Source organism: Tachyglossus aculeatus, chromosome 16 (genome assembly GCF_015852505.1).
Source record: "Tachyglossus aculeatus isolate mTacAcu1 chromosome 16, mTacAcu1.pri, whole genome shotgun sequence".
Classification (NCBI taxonomy): Eukaryota; Metazoa; Chordata; class Mammalia; order Monotremata; family Tachyglossidae; genus Tachyglossus; species Tachyglossus aculeatus.
In genome coordinates, this window is record NC_052081.1 from 36,013,582 (window position 1) to 36,030,786 (window position 17,205).

The following is a 17,205-nucleotide window of genomic DNA, read 5'->3' on the forward strand; positions in this document are numbered from 1 at the left end:
CTGATTAATTGATTGTTTGATTCCCCTCTCCATCCCCCATCTTACCTCCTTCCCTTCCCCACAGCACCTGTATATATGTATATATGTTTGTACATATTTATTACTCTATTTATTTATTCATTTTACTTGTACATATCTATTCTATTTATTTTATTTTGTTAGTATGTTTGGTTTTGTTCTGTCTCCCCCTTTTAGACTGTGAGCCCACTGTTGGGTAGGGACTGTCTCTAGATGTTGCCAACTTGTACTTCCCAAGCGCTTAGTACAGTGCTCTGCACACAGTCAGGGCTCAATAAATACGATCGATTGATTGATTGTCCAAATCTATTCTATTTATTTTATTTTGTCAGTATGTTTGGTTTTGTTCTCTGTCTCCCCCTTTTAGACCGTGAGCCCACTGTTGGGTAGGGACTGTCTCTAGATGTTGCCAACTTGGACTTCCCAAGCGCTTAGTCCAGTGCTCTGCACACAGTCAGTGCTCAATAAATACGATTGATTGATGTATCATGTATATAATATATTATTATATATTATATTATTATGTCATAATATAATATAATATAACATAAAATAATATAATAAAATATAAAATATAATATAATGTAAAATATATAAAAATATAATAATAATAACTGTGAACCCACTGTTGGGTAGGGACTGTCTCTAGATGTTGCCAACTTGGACTTCCCAAGTGCTTAGTCCAGTGCTGTGCACACAGTCAGTGCTCAATAAATACGATTGATTGATTGATGTATCATATATATAATATATTATTATATATTATATTATTATGTTTTAATATAATATAATATAACATAATACATGCTCATAAGATAATATTAAAATATAATAATAATAATAATAACTGTGAACTCACTGTTGGGTATGGACTGTCTCTAGATGTTGCCAACTTGGACTTCCCAAGCGCTTAGTCCAGTGCTCTGCACACAGTCAGCGCTCAATAAATACGATTGATTGATTGATGTATCATCTATATAATATATTATTATATATTATATTATTATGTTTTAATATAATATAATTGTCATAATATAATATAATATAAAGCACAATATAATATACTATAATGTAATATTATATTATATTAATATTAAGATAATATTATATTATCTTAAAACATAATAATATATAATATAATAATATAATTATAATAATAATATAATATAATAATAATATAATATAATAATATATTAAGATAATATAATTATGGCATAATATAATATAATATAATATAATATAATATAATATAATATAATATAATAATATAATATAATAATATTAAAATATACTACTACTACTACTACTACTACTACTACTACTACTACTAATAATAATAAACTGTGAACACACTGTTGGGTAGGGACTGTCTCTATATGTTGCCAACTGGTACTTTCCAAGCGCTTAGTCCAGTGCTCTGCACACAGTAAGCACTCAATAAATACGATTGATTGATTGATTATTATTATTATTATTATTATTATTATTGTGAATGAATGAATGAATGCGGGGCAGGACAAAGAGGCGCCTGGGGGCGGGAGCGTGGCGACAGGCTCCTGTCCCGCAACTTAGGGGTGGAGGGAAAAGTCGGAGCGGCGCCCGAGGCGAAGACAAGCGCCCGCGCCGGGGACAAGAGGGCGGCCGCTCTGCGGCGCTGTTGAGCACGGGAATTTCGCCTGGTCCCTAGGCTCGGCTCGGTGGGCGGGGCCTAGGGAGGGAGGGGGCGTGGCCTGTGGGAGGAGGGCGAAGCGGATTGGCGGACGGGGCGCGGGGAGGGGCGCTGATTGGTGGGAGGGGAAGGGGGCGTGGCCGGCGGGGCCGGGGATGGGGCGGGAGGCAGCGCTGCGGCAGTTGCGCGCTGGCGTCGCTGGGGAGCGGAGGGAGCGGTGAGTGCGCCACGCATTCATTCATTCATTCTTCATTCATTCAATCAATCGTATTTATTGAGCGCTTACTGTGTGCAGAGCACTGTACTAAGCGCTTGGGAAGTCCAAGTTGGAAAGCCCCCTCCTGCCTGCTCCTTCTCCCCCTACCCTGGGACCCCCCCCCCTTCCTCTTCATCCCCCTCCATTCCTTTCATTCATCCGTCGTACTTATAATAATAATAATAATAATGATGGCATTTATTAAGCGCTTACTATGTGCAAAGCACCGTTCTAAGCGCTGGGGAGGTTGCAAGGTCATCAGGACGTCCCACGGGGGGGGGGGGGGCTCACAGTATTAATCCCCATTTGACAGATGAGGGAACTGAGGCACAGAGAAGCGAAGTGACTTTTTTTTTTCATAATGGCATTTATTAAGCGCTTACTATGTGCAAAGCACTGTTCTGAGCGCTGGGGAGGTTACAAGGTGATCAGGTTGTCCCACGTGGGGCTCACAGTCTCAATCCCCATTTTACAGATGAGGGAACTGAGGCCCAGAGAAGTGAAGTGACTTGCCCAAAGTCACACAGCTAGCAGTTGGCGGAGCCGGGGTTTGAACCCATGACCTGTGACTCCAAAGCCCGGGCTCTTCTCCACTGAGCCACGCTGCTTCTCCAAGTCACCCAGCTGACAAGTGGCGGAGCCGGGATTTGAACCCATGACCTCTGACTCCAAAGCCCGGGCTCTTTTCACTGAGCCGCGCTGCTTTATTGAGCGCTTACTGTGTGCAGAGCACTGGACTGAGCGCTTGGGAAGTTCATTCATTCATTCAATCGTATATATTGAGCGCTTACTATGTGCAGAGCACTGGACTAAGCGCTTGGGAAGTCCAAGTTGGCAACATCTAGAGACGGTCCCTACCCGACAGTGGGCTCACAGTCTAGAAGGGGGAGAAGTCCAAGATCATTCATTCATTCAGTCGTACTTACTGAGCGCTTACTGTGTGCAGAGCACTGGACTAAGCGCTTGGGAAGTACAAGTTGGCAACATATAGAGATGGTCCCTACCCAACAGTGGGCTCACAGTCTAGAAGGGGGAGACAGAGAACAAAACTTATTAACAAAATAAAATAAGTAGAATAGATATGTACAAGATATGTATGTGTACTACTACTACTACTACTACTACTACTAATAATAATGATGGCACTTATTAAGCACCTACTATGTGCAAAGCACTGTCCATTCATTCATCCATTCATTCAATCGTATTTATTGAGCGCTTACTGTGTGCAGAGCACTGGACTGAGCGCTTGGGAAGTCCAAGTTGGCAACACATAGAGACAGTCCCTACCCAACAGTGGGCTCACAGTCTAGAAGGGGGAGACAGAGAACAAAACATAGTAACGAAAAGCACTGGGGGAGACACAAGGTGATCAGGCTGTCCCATGGGGGGCCCACAGTATTAATCCCCATTTTACAGATGAGGGAACTGAGGCACAGAGAAGTTAAGTGACTTGCCCCAAGTCACCCAGCTGACAAGTGATGGAGCCGAGATTTGAACCCATGACCTCTGACACCAAAGCCTGTGCTCTTTCCACTGAGCCACGCTGCTTCTCTTACTGTGTGCAGAACACTGTACTAAGCGCTTGGGAAGTCCAAGTTGGCAACATATAGAGACGGTCCCTACCCAACAGTGGGCTCACAGTTTCGAAGACTGGCACTTGTCACCCGGGTGACTTTGGGCAAGTCTGGGCCTCAGTGACCTCATCTGTCAAATGGGGATGAAGACTGTACTTGTACATGTTTCTTATTATATTTATTTTATTTTGTTAATACGTTTTGTTTTGTTGTCTGTCTCCCCCTTCTAGACTGTGAGCCCGCTGTAGGGGAGGGACCGTCTCCATATGTTGCCAACTTGTACTTCCCAAGCGCTTAGTACAGTGCTGTGCACACAGTAAGCGCTCAATAAATACAATTGAATTAATGAATGAAGGTCATGGGTTCAAATCCCGGCTCCGCCACTTGTCACCCGGGTGACTTTGGGCAAGTCTGGGCCTCAGTGACCTCATCTGTCAAATGGGGATTAAGACGGTTTGTTTTACTTGTACGTATTTACTATTCTATTTATTTTATTTTGTTAATATGTTTGGTTTTGTTGTCTGTCTCCCCCTTCTAGACTGCGAGCCCGCTGTTGGGTAGGGACCGTCTCTATATGTTGCCAACTTGTACTTCCCAAGCGCTTAGTACAGTGCTCTGCACACAGTAAGCGCTCAATAAATATGATTGAATGAATGGATGAATGAACTGGGAGCCCCCTGTGGGACAATCTGATCACCTTGTATCCTCCCCAGCGCTTAGAATGGTGCTTTGCACATAGTAAGCGCTTAACAAATGCCATCATCATCATCACTTCTCTGGGCCTCAGTGACCTCATCTGTCAAATGGGGATTAATAATAATAATGGCATTTGTTAAGCACTTACTGTGTGCAAAGCGCTGTTCTAAGCGCTGTTGGGGGGGGACACAGGGTGATCAGGTTGTCCCACGTGGGGCTCAGCCTTCATCCCCACTTTACAGATGAGGTCACTGAGGCTCAGAGAAGTTAAGTGACTTGCCCAAGGTCACACAGCAGATATGTGCCCACAGCACCTGTATATATGTTTGTACATATTTATTACTCTATTTATTTATTTGTACATATCTATTCTATTTATTTTATTTTGTTAATACCTTTGGTTTTGTTCTCTGTCTCCCCCTTTTAGACTGTGAGCCCACTGTTGGGTAGGGAGTGTCTCTCTGTGTTGCCAACTTGTACTTCCCAAGCGCTTAGTACAGTGCTCTGCACACAGTAAGCGCTCAATAAATACGATTGATGATGATGATGATGTGGCAGAGCCATGACCTCTGACTCCCAAGCCCGGGCTCGTTCCACTGAGCCACGCTGCTGTGAGCCCCACGTGGGACAGCCTGATTACCCTGTATCTACCCCAGCGCTTAGAAGAGTGCTTGGCACATAGTAAGCGCTTAACAAATGCCATCATTATTATTATTATTATCTTCTGGTCAGCGAGGCCTCGTCTTCGCCCAGTTCACTCCTTCCCCGATGGCAGGGGGACGGGAACCCACAGGTCCCATCTGGGACAGGGAAACAGGACATTTATTCTCTGGGCACGGATGGGATGGGCCCCTCAACCCCCCGTAAGGTATTTTGGCAGTTAGCAAGTTAAAATTTACGCAGGAATTGGCAACTCTATCCATTTCCTGCGAGCTCCGGGTTGCATTACCCTAGCTTCCTTTCCTTCTCCAGAAAGGACAGCCCGTGACTTTGTTGTTGTCGTTGTCGACTTCTGCGGTTCTGCCTCAAGCACTTAGCACGGTGCTCTGCACACAGTAAGTGCTCAATAAATACGATTGAATGAATGATACAGACGTCACGATAGTCGTCAGATGGCCGTTTATTCCCCTCCTCTCTCCCTCCCCGGACCTCCAGAACCTGTGAAGGTTGAGGAAGAGAGGCGTAGGTGATTATAATGATGCAACTGCCTTGGCATCATCCCAGGCACAGATCCTCTCCGTCCACACCGGCTTCTAGCTTTGAAACAGTAGGAGGTAGAGGTGAATCAATTGATCAGTCGTATTTATTGAGCGCTTTCTGTGTGCAGAGCACTGTACTAAGCGCTTGGGAAGTACAAGTTGGCAACATATAGAGACAGTCCCTACCCAACAGTGGGCCCACAGTCTAAACTAACCTTATCGCTGTGCTTTTGTTGAACAGTTTCGGCCGGCTTGATGTTTGCAAGTGTCTTTCTTTACGAGACTGAAATTCTCATAATTGCTAGGTCTCGGTCCCCATTGCAGAAGTTGGGCCACATTTACTTCACACCGTCCCTGGACTCATTGTGTATTTCAGGGCAGCCGAAGCCAGTGTTGCTAATGTAGAAGAGAACGTGTTGAAACAGTAGGACTAATGCACGGTGGGAACTTCAAAAGATGTTAATTATAGCTTTATTATGATAGGTTTTTAAGTAGTGCACTGAAGCCTGGCCCCGCAACGAGGTATCAGCCTGGAATTAAGTTTTACAACAGTGGCTGCCATCATCCAGGCACAGGAGCAATTATTTCATTACATTTTGACAGTCATCGTCAGTGTTAGGGGTTTCTGCCACGAAACCACAGACTCTCAAGCGCACCTTTTTTTCCATTTCAGGATTCGGTTGCTGTTTAAAAATTACTTTTGACCCGAATGTTGCCCAGAGGTTTTTAAGGGTGCGAATGGGCGTGTGTTGAATGGTAAAAAGTACCCAGAAGCCTGGTAAAACACAGCAGTCGGCTTGTTCGTGGCAGCTAGTCATCTTGAGGCATCAGTCACAGTGGAGTTTGTGTTTCCTAAGAAACCACGGTGGGCTGTTCCTAAATTCCCATCTATTCTCAATGCCACCAACCTTCTGATCTCACTCCTGTCCCAGTTCTCCCCCTAAGGGGTATACTCATTGGACAGTACATTGAACCTTGTCAGCCCAGGTTAGCTTATAATATGATCTGTCTTATGAACTCTGCACCAACGAGAGATCACACTGGAGAGATAAGTAGTCACGGTTCATCCTTGAGAAGGTTCTTTAGGAAAAGGTTGGATCAGAAAGACACATTCTTCATTAGAAAACAAAGGCAAAGTCCACACCCAACAGTCTTCCAGGGTCTGGCAGTCTTTAAAAACAGGTGGATCTATCGGTTGAAATCCTCCTGAGTTAAGTAATGATCGAAAGCTCCAAATTTGAAGCGGTCGTGGGATTCCTGTGAGAAACAGACTCAGCCGCAGAGTTGCTAGCGAATGGGTCTCAAAGCGCAACTGCCGTCTTTTTAAACTCGCTCGGCGGAAACCCGAGAGACTGAACAGCCTTGCAGAGAGAGCTACTCTTTCATCGCTCCTAAGTGGCCGCTCTGAAACTGGGGAGGTTTGCCAGGGTGAGAGATAAGAAACCTGCCCGAGCAAGGTCTGGCTTGGGAGCAGAAGATTGAGGTACCGGCGACGGAAATCTGATGCCCTTCCTCAGCAGTGAGCCTCCCTGCTATTGACAGTGTCCTAAATTGCAGATGCTTAAGATAATAGGTTTTTAAGTCGTGCTTCTGGCCCAGTTTATGTACGCTTTGCATTGACAGCCTCCTCTAGCTCTGTTGTCATCAGCGTGGACGATGATTCTCAGCACCTGTGGGCAGAGTCGTCTTTCTCTTCTAGGGGTTACAAAGAGGGTACTTGGATCACTTGGGCTTGTAGTAGCACAGTGATGGAGACGTTTTGGAAGCGCCTATAAAATGTCTAGGCCCTGTATTTGGTTTAGACGAAGGTTTTTTGTTTTGTCTTTAGTCTTAATTGAAGACTTGACCCAGTCAGTCTTGTGCATTGCAAACATGTCAGAAGCAGGGAAGGTTCACGCGTTGGGCAAATTTTCAAATACGTAAATCATGACTAGGCATGAAAAAGTAGAGAAATATGTGAATGTGGATCTCTTTGGGGTCCTACAGCTATGAGAAACCTGCTGGAGGAGAGAACAGTGAGTGGGGAGGGAAAGTTCAGAGTTCATTCATGGCCGCACCTTAACATTTTGAAGATTTGAAAGCTATTTCTCCTAAAGTTTAGCTGTCAAGTTTAAATACTATAATAATTTTGCAAGTCAAGGGTTTTTCAAGAGGTAAAAGCGTCTCTTGGAAGTACCTCAGAGTAGTGAAGGGGGAACAGTCGCTATGATAGCGACTAGATTAGACTGTGTTAGATTAGAAACTCACTGAGGTCAAGGATCTTGTTATTTGCATCTTTTGGATGATTCTCCAAGGGCCTCCTCTGTAATTTCTAGACTGTAAGCTCGCTCTGGGCAGGGAACATGCTCACTGAATCTGTTGTACTCTCCCAAGCACTTAGAATAATGCTCTGCACATAGTAAGTGCTCCATAAATATAACTGATTGATTAATTAGTACACACTTACACTCCCAAGACTACTCGATATTGCTACTGCTTCTTGCCTGACTAGGGCAGAACTCCAGGGAGCCCAGCAAAAAACCAGAGTGGCAGCATCTGGAGCAGGTGAGTTGAGGAACCGTCCCCTGTTTCTGCCCTGGCTGCCTTTGCTTTATACCTTGGCAATGCCTTTGGAGAGAGGGAGGGAGGGAGAGGGGGAGAGAGAGGGAAAAAAAAGAGAGAAAGCCTGACCCTGGGTGGGCATTGGAGGCTGGGACGGCTGCTTGTGACCGAAGCGTACTTCAGGGGAAGCCATGAGACCAGAGGGTTCCGTTTTGAATAATCTGAACCAACTGGGTTTAGAAAAGTAGGGCATGGACATATTGTACAAATTTTAAGTCAATAAAGAACAGTTTTAGTCTTCTTGGGCACTTGACTCAATTTCTAGTTGTGGCATTATTTTAGCGTGTATTATGATCCACAAATGTCCCTCATCCCAGTTGTAATAATTCTACTGTAGATGTGACAGCTTTAATTCATTCATTCAATCGTATTTATTGAGCGCTTACTGTGTGCGGAGCACTGTACTAAGCGCCTGGGAAGTACAAGTTGGCAACATATAGGGACGGTCCCTACCCAACGACAGGCTCACAGTCTATTCTTTAACGCCCATAAGTATGTGCATTGTTGCCTCTCCGCCATCTTCAATGCCTTATTAAAGTCCTATCTCCCTCAATAAATTTTCCCTAACTTAATATTTCCCCATTCTATTCTCCCTCCCTTCTGCATCTCCGATGCATTTGTGTCTGTACCCCTTAAGCACTTTGATACTCACTCCACCTTCACCCCACAGCGTTTATGTACGTATCCTTATACTCTGCAGATTCGCCCATCTATAATTTATTTGACCTTCTGTCTCCTCCACTAGATTGTAACTCTTTCGGGTGGAATCGTGTATTCCAACTTGCGTTGTACTCTCCCAAGTGCTTAGTACAGTGCCCTGCACACAGTAAGCACTCAATAAACACCACTGATTGATGATAATTAGACACAGCGTGAGAAGTGGAGCAATTGTAAAGAATTGTATATTTGCAGCATTTGAGGGGCCATTATAGTGTGACAGTCATTTCTTTTGTTTTCTGTTACTGTCTCTCCCGACTTTAGTCAAAAAGGGTGAAAACCACAAAAACAAGAATGAACTGGGCAGGACAGGGCTGAATTGATCAAATGACCAGCTCAGCTCCTGTGGGAAGAAGGAACACAGTAATTCCACCCCCCCGCTGCCTCGCCTGGGGCAAAATAGAAATGAAGTACACGTCCGGCCTGCTAACATAAAGTACTTGAGTCATTTTTGAAAAAGTTTATTGTACTGAGTGAAAGCCAAAGAATATGGTTGCAACTGCACATAATTAGTTCTATTGTGCACCTCTGTAGCTTGGATAGGCCTTGCGTGTCATTATGAAAGAACTGTTGTACTACTCATAGTTTCTAGTTCTGGGCCCTATTATTGAACTTGATTTCTTTTCTTTGAGCTATCATTTATGTATATCAATGGCTGAGAATGCGTAAGCCTTACCTAAAGGCTCCCAGGGGGAAAATAATGGCAGATTTTGGGTGGCATGTTGGGGCTGATAATACCTGACTCATTAGGGGTGGCTCAATGGAAAGAGCACAGTCTTGGGAGTCAGAGGTCATGGGTTCAAATCCCAGCTCTACCAATTGTCAGCTGTGTGGCTTTGGACAAGTGACTTCACTTCTCTGTGCCCCAGTTCCCTCATCTGTAAAATGGGGATTAATACTGCAAGCCCCATGTGGGACAACGTGATCACTTGTATCCTCCCCAGTGCTTTGCACATAGTAAGCGCTTAAAAAGTGCCATCATTATTATAAAGAGGACGGAATGCTTTGTTCTTTTTGTGGCATTTTAGTATCAATCGATCAATCAATCGTATTTATTGAGCGCTTACTGTGTGCAGAGCACTGTACTAAGCGCTTGGGAAGTACAAGTTGGCAACATATAGAGACAGTCCATACCCAACAGTGGGCTCACAGTCAAGCAACCCATGGTAATAAATCAATCAGTCATATTTATTGAGTGCTTACTGTGTGCAGAGCACTGTACTAAGCGCTTGGGAAGTCCAAGTTGGCAACATCTAGAGACAGTCCCTACCCAACAGTGGGCTCACAGTCTAAAAGGGGGAGGCAGAGAACAAAACCAAACATACTTACAAAATAAAATGAATAGACTAGATATGTGCAAGTAAAATAAATAAATTATTTATTTTATTTATGGTATTAGGAAGACCTAATTAGATGCTGCTCTGAGTAGGCCTCCATATCTGTGGCACCTTGACTTCTCCTGGATAAACTAGAATGGCAGGGTTTCAGGAGCCTGCTTTGGGCCACAGGCTTGTTGGGCGGGATCTGAGCTGGCTAATCATGGGCTAATCATGATCCTTTCAGGATCAGGGCAGTTCTGGACATTCCCTCTCCCTGGCCCACCGATGGCCTCCAAGTGTGGGACCCCAGGATTTTGAAAAGGTTTATTGTATTGAGTGAAAGCCAAAGAATATGGTTGCAACTGCACACAATTCTGTTGTGCACCTTCCTAGCTTGGATGGTCCTTTCTGGGATTCTTCCAGCCCATTTGAAACCTGTATATATGTATATGTGTTTGTACATATTTATTACTCTATTTATTTATTTTATTTGTACATATCTATTCTATTTTATTTTGTTAGTATGTTTGGCTTTGTTCTCTGTCTCCCCCTTTTAGACTGTGAGCCCACTGTTGGGTAGGGACCGTCTCTATATGTTGCCAATTTGTACTTCCCAAGCGCTTAGTCCAGTGCTCTGCACATAGTAAGCGCTCAATAAATACGATTGATGATGATGATGATGGTGGCTTTCCCATATTGGCCCAGCCCTGGGGGAGAGGAGGTGTTCCTTGAATGGGGAGCTAGTCTGTCTCTGGCCAGGGTGCCCCTGGCTTCCAAGTAGTCCCTTATCCCGAAAACCCATCCCTGACACTGCCGTCACAGGCCAGTGCGGTGGCTCAGAAGCTGGTTGAATCCTCTCCTCCTGGGAATCCGTAGTGGCAGAGTAGTTAAATGAAATGTCATCTCGGCATTTCATCACGTTTCCAACTGGGGAGAATGCTGTCTTTATCTTCCTCCAAGCATGCTGTTGCCACTGGACCTTTGTCCTGACCTGGGAATGACGTTGCTTACGTTAATAATAGCCTGGGTCTTTTGATACTCCCGGAAGTCCATTTGATTGATTGGCGTGGAAGTTTATCTGATTGACATTAGACGTGCTATCCCCCCAGTCTGTCTGAACTCTGGAGAGTTATCCCAAGGTCACCCCACCCCGACCTTTGATTGTAATGGGGTGCAGGGAGGGAGATAGGCTCCCAAGTCTTTGATAAGTGAGTGAACCCATGTTGAGTGCCCAAAGCAGGCCTAAAAATGAGACTAACAGTTCAAGCTCCAGAAATGTTGGTCCTGTTGGCGTAGCTCGGGTTTTCTTCAAAATTCGGTTTTCCCCTTTCAAATTAAGGCAAAACCCAGAATTCTCTATAGGCGTGTGTTTCTGAAACTAACCAGCACCATCGAGGTTCTGCCGATTATCCTATTGCTAAACATGTCTGAAGTGCCCGGTTAGAGTGCATCTGTTCAATGTAATGTCATTGGCAGGATTACACAACCTTTTCTGTGACGCTTTAGAACTGTAGGGACAGGCAGAAGAGTTAAAAAACAAAGATTGCCAGTCATCTGTTGCAACTTCAGACTAGTTAAGTGCATGTTGACTCTTCAAATGGAACAAGGAATTGCCAAGGCAACAGGTCCAGAGTTTCTCATTCGGCAAGATCTCCCCTCAACTATGTTGTTTTTCTTGAGAGAACAAGAAGCCTTTTGTTCCGTGGCTTGATGTTGAAATATTCACAAAATAGTATCAGTCCTTTGATTAATCAAGTCTAGAATCTTATGCTTCACTGTTCATAAGTATCACTAAGAAAAATATTCTAAAGCACTAGAAGATTGGGCAATACATTTGCATTTCCAAGACTACGTGATCCGAATTTTTGATCTGGCCAGTGAGAAAATGCCAGGTGCAAAGATCTTCTGCTCCAGTCACCCTCAGCTGACTGTGATGTGTAAACACAGTGTAAGTTGGAGCAAGTGAAAACTTTACTGTGCATGAACAGTGAAATAAAACCTTGCAGTACAACAAGCAGAGATCAGCTGACTGTCTAAAAAGAAGCTGTCTAAGGGTTAGAAATAACGCAAGCAGTTCAGCTGAGTTTAAACATTTCCCTTCTCCGGAAATATTGAAGCACCCCAGTTCAACTTTCAGTACCAGAAACTCTTTTTTGAGGCATTTTCCCCCCCTCAAGTAAACATTTATTTTTAAAAATGTTTCTTTCTCCTCTTTCTTTGTTAATTTATATTAGACTGGTGTGGTTTGAGCAGAGGCCAGCCAGCCATGGTCTTCCAAATGCCTGCTTCCCGTCATGTATGTTTTTCTTCCCTGGCAGCCTGCTCCAGGGAAGATGTGTGCTTAAGGCCATGGGGATTCGTGCAGCTGCCGAAGCATAGCCACATTGACTCTCTGAGGGTGGCAGTGATGATGACCGCGTGAAAAAATTGTTCATCGTCCCTCTAAAAAGTTTAGCCACTCGTTTTTCGTGGAATAGGGCTGAATGCATTTAGGCTAATTTTTTTTCAATTGCGCTTAATTTGGGGGCATTATTTTCAGGTATGTCTAAAACCCCCTTCTCAAAAAAACAACTCGAGAAATGACAAATGTTTGTATCCGATTGCCACCTGGTAGCATTTTTGACTTAAAAGCAATCATTGCCCCATCAGCCGTGAATGCTTTGAAAAATGTGCACCGTATCTCATTCACAGCGCTAGGTGTTAAATACTTTGCCCGTTACCCCCGTGCATCTGTGTTTCGTGTCATTGAACTGAAATGTTTTCGACTTGGTTCCAAGTGAGTTACTGGTGATGCTTGGCCTGAAATAGAAGTTTCAGGGGGACCCTTTCCTCGTTTTGAAGAGCTGTTGCCAAGGTTACAGTCCACCAGCATCATACTTTCTCTGTAGAGGTCGTTCAGAACAGATTCAAAGATGAGTTGTTCCCAGGGTCGGGGGAAGGACACTAGCCGTTCATGTAATCAGTGAGGTATCACGTAGAGAGTCCTTGGTTCAGTTATGGAAGCGCTATAACTGGTAGCTCATGGTCTGACTAGACTGTAAGCTCCCTGTGGGTAGGGAATGTGTCTACCGACTCTGGTGTATTGTACTCTCCCAAGCGCTTAGTACAGTACTGTGCTCGCGGTAAGTGCTCAGTAAATATGATTGACCACCTGTCGCTCCAATCAATCGTATTTATTGAGCGCTTACTGTGTGTAGAGCACTGTACTAAGCGCTTGGGAAGTACAAGTTGGCAACCTATAGAGATGGTCCCTACCCGACAGTGGGCTCACAGTCTAGAAGGGGGAGACAGAGAACAAAACCAAACATATTAACAAAATAAAATAGATATGTACAAGTAAGATAAAGAAATAGAGTAATAAAGCTATAGGAGCTATCTAGGCTACTCTTTGAGGGGCAGGAAGACAATCGAGAAGCAGCGTGGCCTAGGAGAAGGAGCATGCGTCTGGGAGTCAAAAGGACCTGGGTTCGAATCCCAGCTCCACCGCTTGGCTGTTAAGGGACCCTGGGCAGGTCACTTAACATCTCTGTGCCTCAGTTACCTCATATGACTTTGAGCCCTGTGTGGGATATGGACGGCATCCAACCTGATGATCTTGTACCTTCCCCAGGACTTAGGACATTGCCTGCCTCGTAGTAAGTGCTTAACAAATACCATTAAAAAAAAATCAATTAGAGGTATTTATTGAGCACATACTGGGTGTGGAGCACTATACTGCATGCTTTTATTACTACTATTATTAAGTGCTTTTGAGTCATATCCAATTCATAGTGACTCCACGGATATACTTTCCCCAGAACATTTTGTCTGTCACGAAAGCAGCGTGGCTCAGTGGAAAGAGCACGGGCTTTGGAGTCAGAGGTCATGGGTTCAAATCCTGGCTCTGTGTGACTTTGGGCAAATCACTTAACTTCCCTGGGCCTCAGTTCCCTCATCTGTAAAATGGGGATGAAGACTGTGAGCTCCACATGGGACAACCTGATTACCTTGTGTCTACCCCAGCGCTTAGAACAGTGCTTGGCACATAGTAAGCGCTTAACAAATACCAACATTAGTATTATTCTGCCCTCTGCCATAATCCGCAACCTTTCTAATGGTTCTTCCATTATCATTGTTATGGTCTTTATCCATCTAGCTGTTGGTCTGCCTCTTCCACGTTTTCCCTGGACTTTGCCTAGCATTAGTGTTTTCTCCAGATAATTAGCCCTCCTGATTGTGTCCAAAATATGCTGATCCAAGTCGAGTCATTTGGCCTTCCTAAGACCACTTTGGTTTAATTTGCTCTATAATTCATTTGTTTGTCTTTCGGGCAGTCCATGATATCCGCAAAAATCTTCTCCAACACCACATTTCAAAAGAATCGATGTTCTTTCTTTCCTGTTTTTTCACTGTCCAGCTTTCAGATCCGTACATTTGTTTAAGATCGTACAATACAACGGAGTTGGTAGATGTCATCTCTGCCCACAGCGATCTTGCTGTATTCAGAGAAACAGTAGAATCTGGTGTGATATCATCAGGGTTTCAACAGAATGTGATTGAAATTTAGGCCCCTCCACCTTCTACTCCTTGAAAATCACAGGGATTCCCTTCCAAGATGTTACATTTTTATGTTCATTGCTCGTCCCTTCCCCTTTCCCGCATCCCATAGGAAGCTATTGCTCTCCCCTGGGAGCTAGCAAAAGTTTTTATTAATTGAATTGTTCCTGCAGTCAGAGCAGCACTGGAGGCCAGAAGACATTGACTATTTCTTGCTGCCGTTAGTAACAGTCAGAGAAAGTCAGGCCAGACAGATAAAGCTAAGAAATCGTGTCTGGTCTGATTATCTTGTGTCTATCCCAGTGCTTAGCACAGTGCTTGGTGCTTCTTCCTCCCATTAGAAGCAGTCAAAGTCACACCAAATAAAGCTAAGGAACTGTCTCTGGTCAGATTATGCCTATATATCTATAATTCTGTATATTTCTATTGATGCCTGTTTACTTGTTTTGATGTCTGTCTCCCCCTTTCTAGACTGTAAGCCCATTGTGGGCAGGGATTTTCTCTCTATTGCTGAATTGTACTTTCCAAGCGCTTAGTACAGTGTTCTGCACACAGTAAGTGCTCAATAAATACGATTGAATGAATGATCTTGTGTCTACCACAGCGCTTAGTCTAGTGCATGGCACAAAGCGTGCATTTAACAGGCACCACAGTCTTAATCCCCATTTTACAGATGAGGTAACTGAGGCCCGGAGAAGTTAAGTGACACGCCCAAGGTCGCCTAGCAGAAAAGTGGCAGAGCCTGGATTAGAACCTGTACTGTTGCCACTTGGCCAGGTTGGGTGCAAGGAGATCAGTGAGGAGGCTAAACTAGTAATCTAATTGGGAGATGAAAAGAGCCTGAACCAGGTGGGGGTTTGGATGGAAATGGTATTTACTGAGCACTTAATGGAATGCCGAGCACTGTACTAAGAACTTGGGAGAGCACAGTATAGTATTCCAGTGTCTACTGTATGCAGAACACTGTACGAAGAATTTGGGAGATTACAGCGGAGGTAAAAGGCAATCCCTGACCCTGAGGAGATTGCTGGTCTAACGGGAGAAACCCACAAAATAATTTACAGACTGGAGGAAAAAGAGAATGGAAACGGGTGGGAGAATAAACAAGTGCCTGAATAGCAAGTACATAAATTGATATGTAAAGTGCCATGGTCAGGGCAAAAATGCTGAGATTAAGGTTGGGCGATGTCATCAGGGAAGGCCTCCACAAGGAGGAGGGATTTCAGGAGGACTTTGAAGCCGGGGAGCGTTGTGCCTTGTTACCTCATCTGTAAAATGGGGATTAAGACTGTGAGCCCCATGTGGGACAGGGACTGATTAGCTTGTATCTACCCCAGTGCTTAGTACAGTGCCTGGCACATAGGGAGTGCTTAACAAATACCGCAGTTATTATTACTCCTTCAAAGACTCTTGAATTCCCGGACTTACCTTCCTGGGTTGTGGCTTTATCTTCACATACAAAGGTCAACCATATATGTACGAGAGAAAAGCTTGGACCTTGGGGTATTAATAATAATTGTGGTTTTTCTTATGAACTTTCTATGTGCTAAGGACTGTACTACAGTGGCTCAGTGGAAAGAGCATGGGCTTTGGAGTCAGAGGTCATGGGTTCAAATCCCGGCTCTGCCAACTGTCAGCTGTGTGACGTTGGGCAAGTCACTTCACTTCTCTGGGCCTCGGTTCCCTCGTGTAAAATGGGGAATAAGATTGTGAGCCCCACATGGGACAACCTGATCACCTTGTATCCCCCCCAACGCTTAGAACAATGCTTTGCACATAGTAAGCACTTAACAAATACCATCATTATTATTATTATTACTAAGGTCTGGGGTAGATGCAAGATAATTAGTTCCCATATGGGGCTCACAGTAGGACGGAAAACAGATTTTTGAATCCCCATTTTGCAGATGAGAGAACTGAGGCACAGAGAAGTTAAATGACTTACCCAAGGTCACACAGCAGAGCCAGGATTTAGGACCCAGTCCTCTGACTCCCAGGCTCTGTTGCTCTTTCCACTAGGCCACGCTGCCTCTCAGTGGAAAGAGCACGGGCTTGGGAATCGGAGGTCGTGGGTTCTAATCCCGGCTCTACTACTTATCAGCAGTATGACTCTGGACAAGTCACTTAACGTCTCTGTGCCTCAGTTACCTCATCTGTAAAATGGGAATAATGACTGTGAGCCCCACGTGGGACACCCTGATTACCTTGTATCTAGAACAGTGCTTTGCATATTATAAGTGCTTAACAAATACCATCATTATTCCAGCACTTAGAACAGTGCTTTGCACATAGTAAGCTCTTAATAAAAACCATTATTATTATTATTCATTCATTCAGTTGTATTTATTGAGCACTTACTGCGTGCAGAGCACTGTACTAAGCTCTTGGGAAGTACAACTTGGCAACATATAGAGATGGTCCCTACCCAGCAACGGGCTTACAGTCTAGAAGGGGGAGACAGGCAACAAAACAAAACACGTGGACAGGTGTCAAGCCGTCAGAACAAATAGAATTAAAGCTAATGCACCTCATTAACAAAATAAATAGAATAGTAAATATGTGCAAGTAAAATAGAGTAATAAATCTGCACAAACATATATATATATATACAGGTGCT

At 44.2% G+C, this 17,205-nt stretch overlaps 1 protein-coding gene across 2 annotated transcripts in view; it reads left to right on the forward strand.

Annotated features, from left to right (window-relative positions):
* The first annotated feature begins 1,888 nt into the window (after positions 1-1,888).
* NT5C2 (5'-nucleotidase, cytosolic II) overlaps positions 1,889-17,205 on the forward strand; it is a 79,439-nt gene continuing 64,122 nt past the window's right edge. For both annotated transcript variants that reach the window (XM_038757695.1, XM_038757696.1), the window contains exon 1: positions 1,889-1,904. The gene's annotated coding sequence lies outside the window, so the exon portion shown is untranslated. The remainder of the gene's footprint in view (positions 1,905-17,205) is intronic.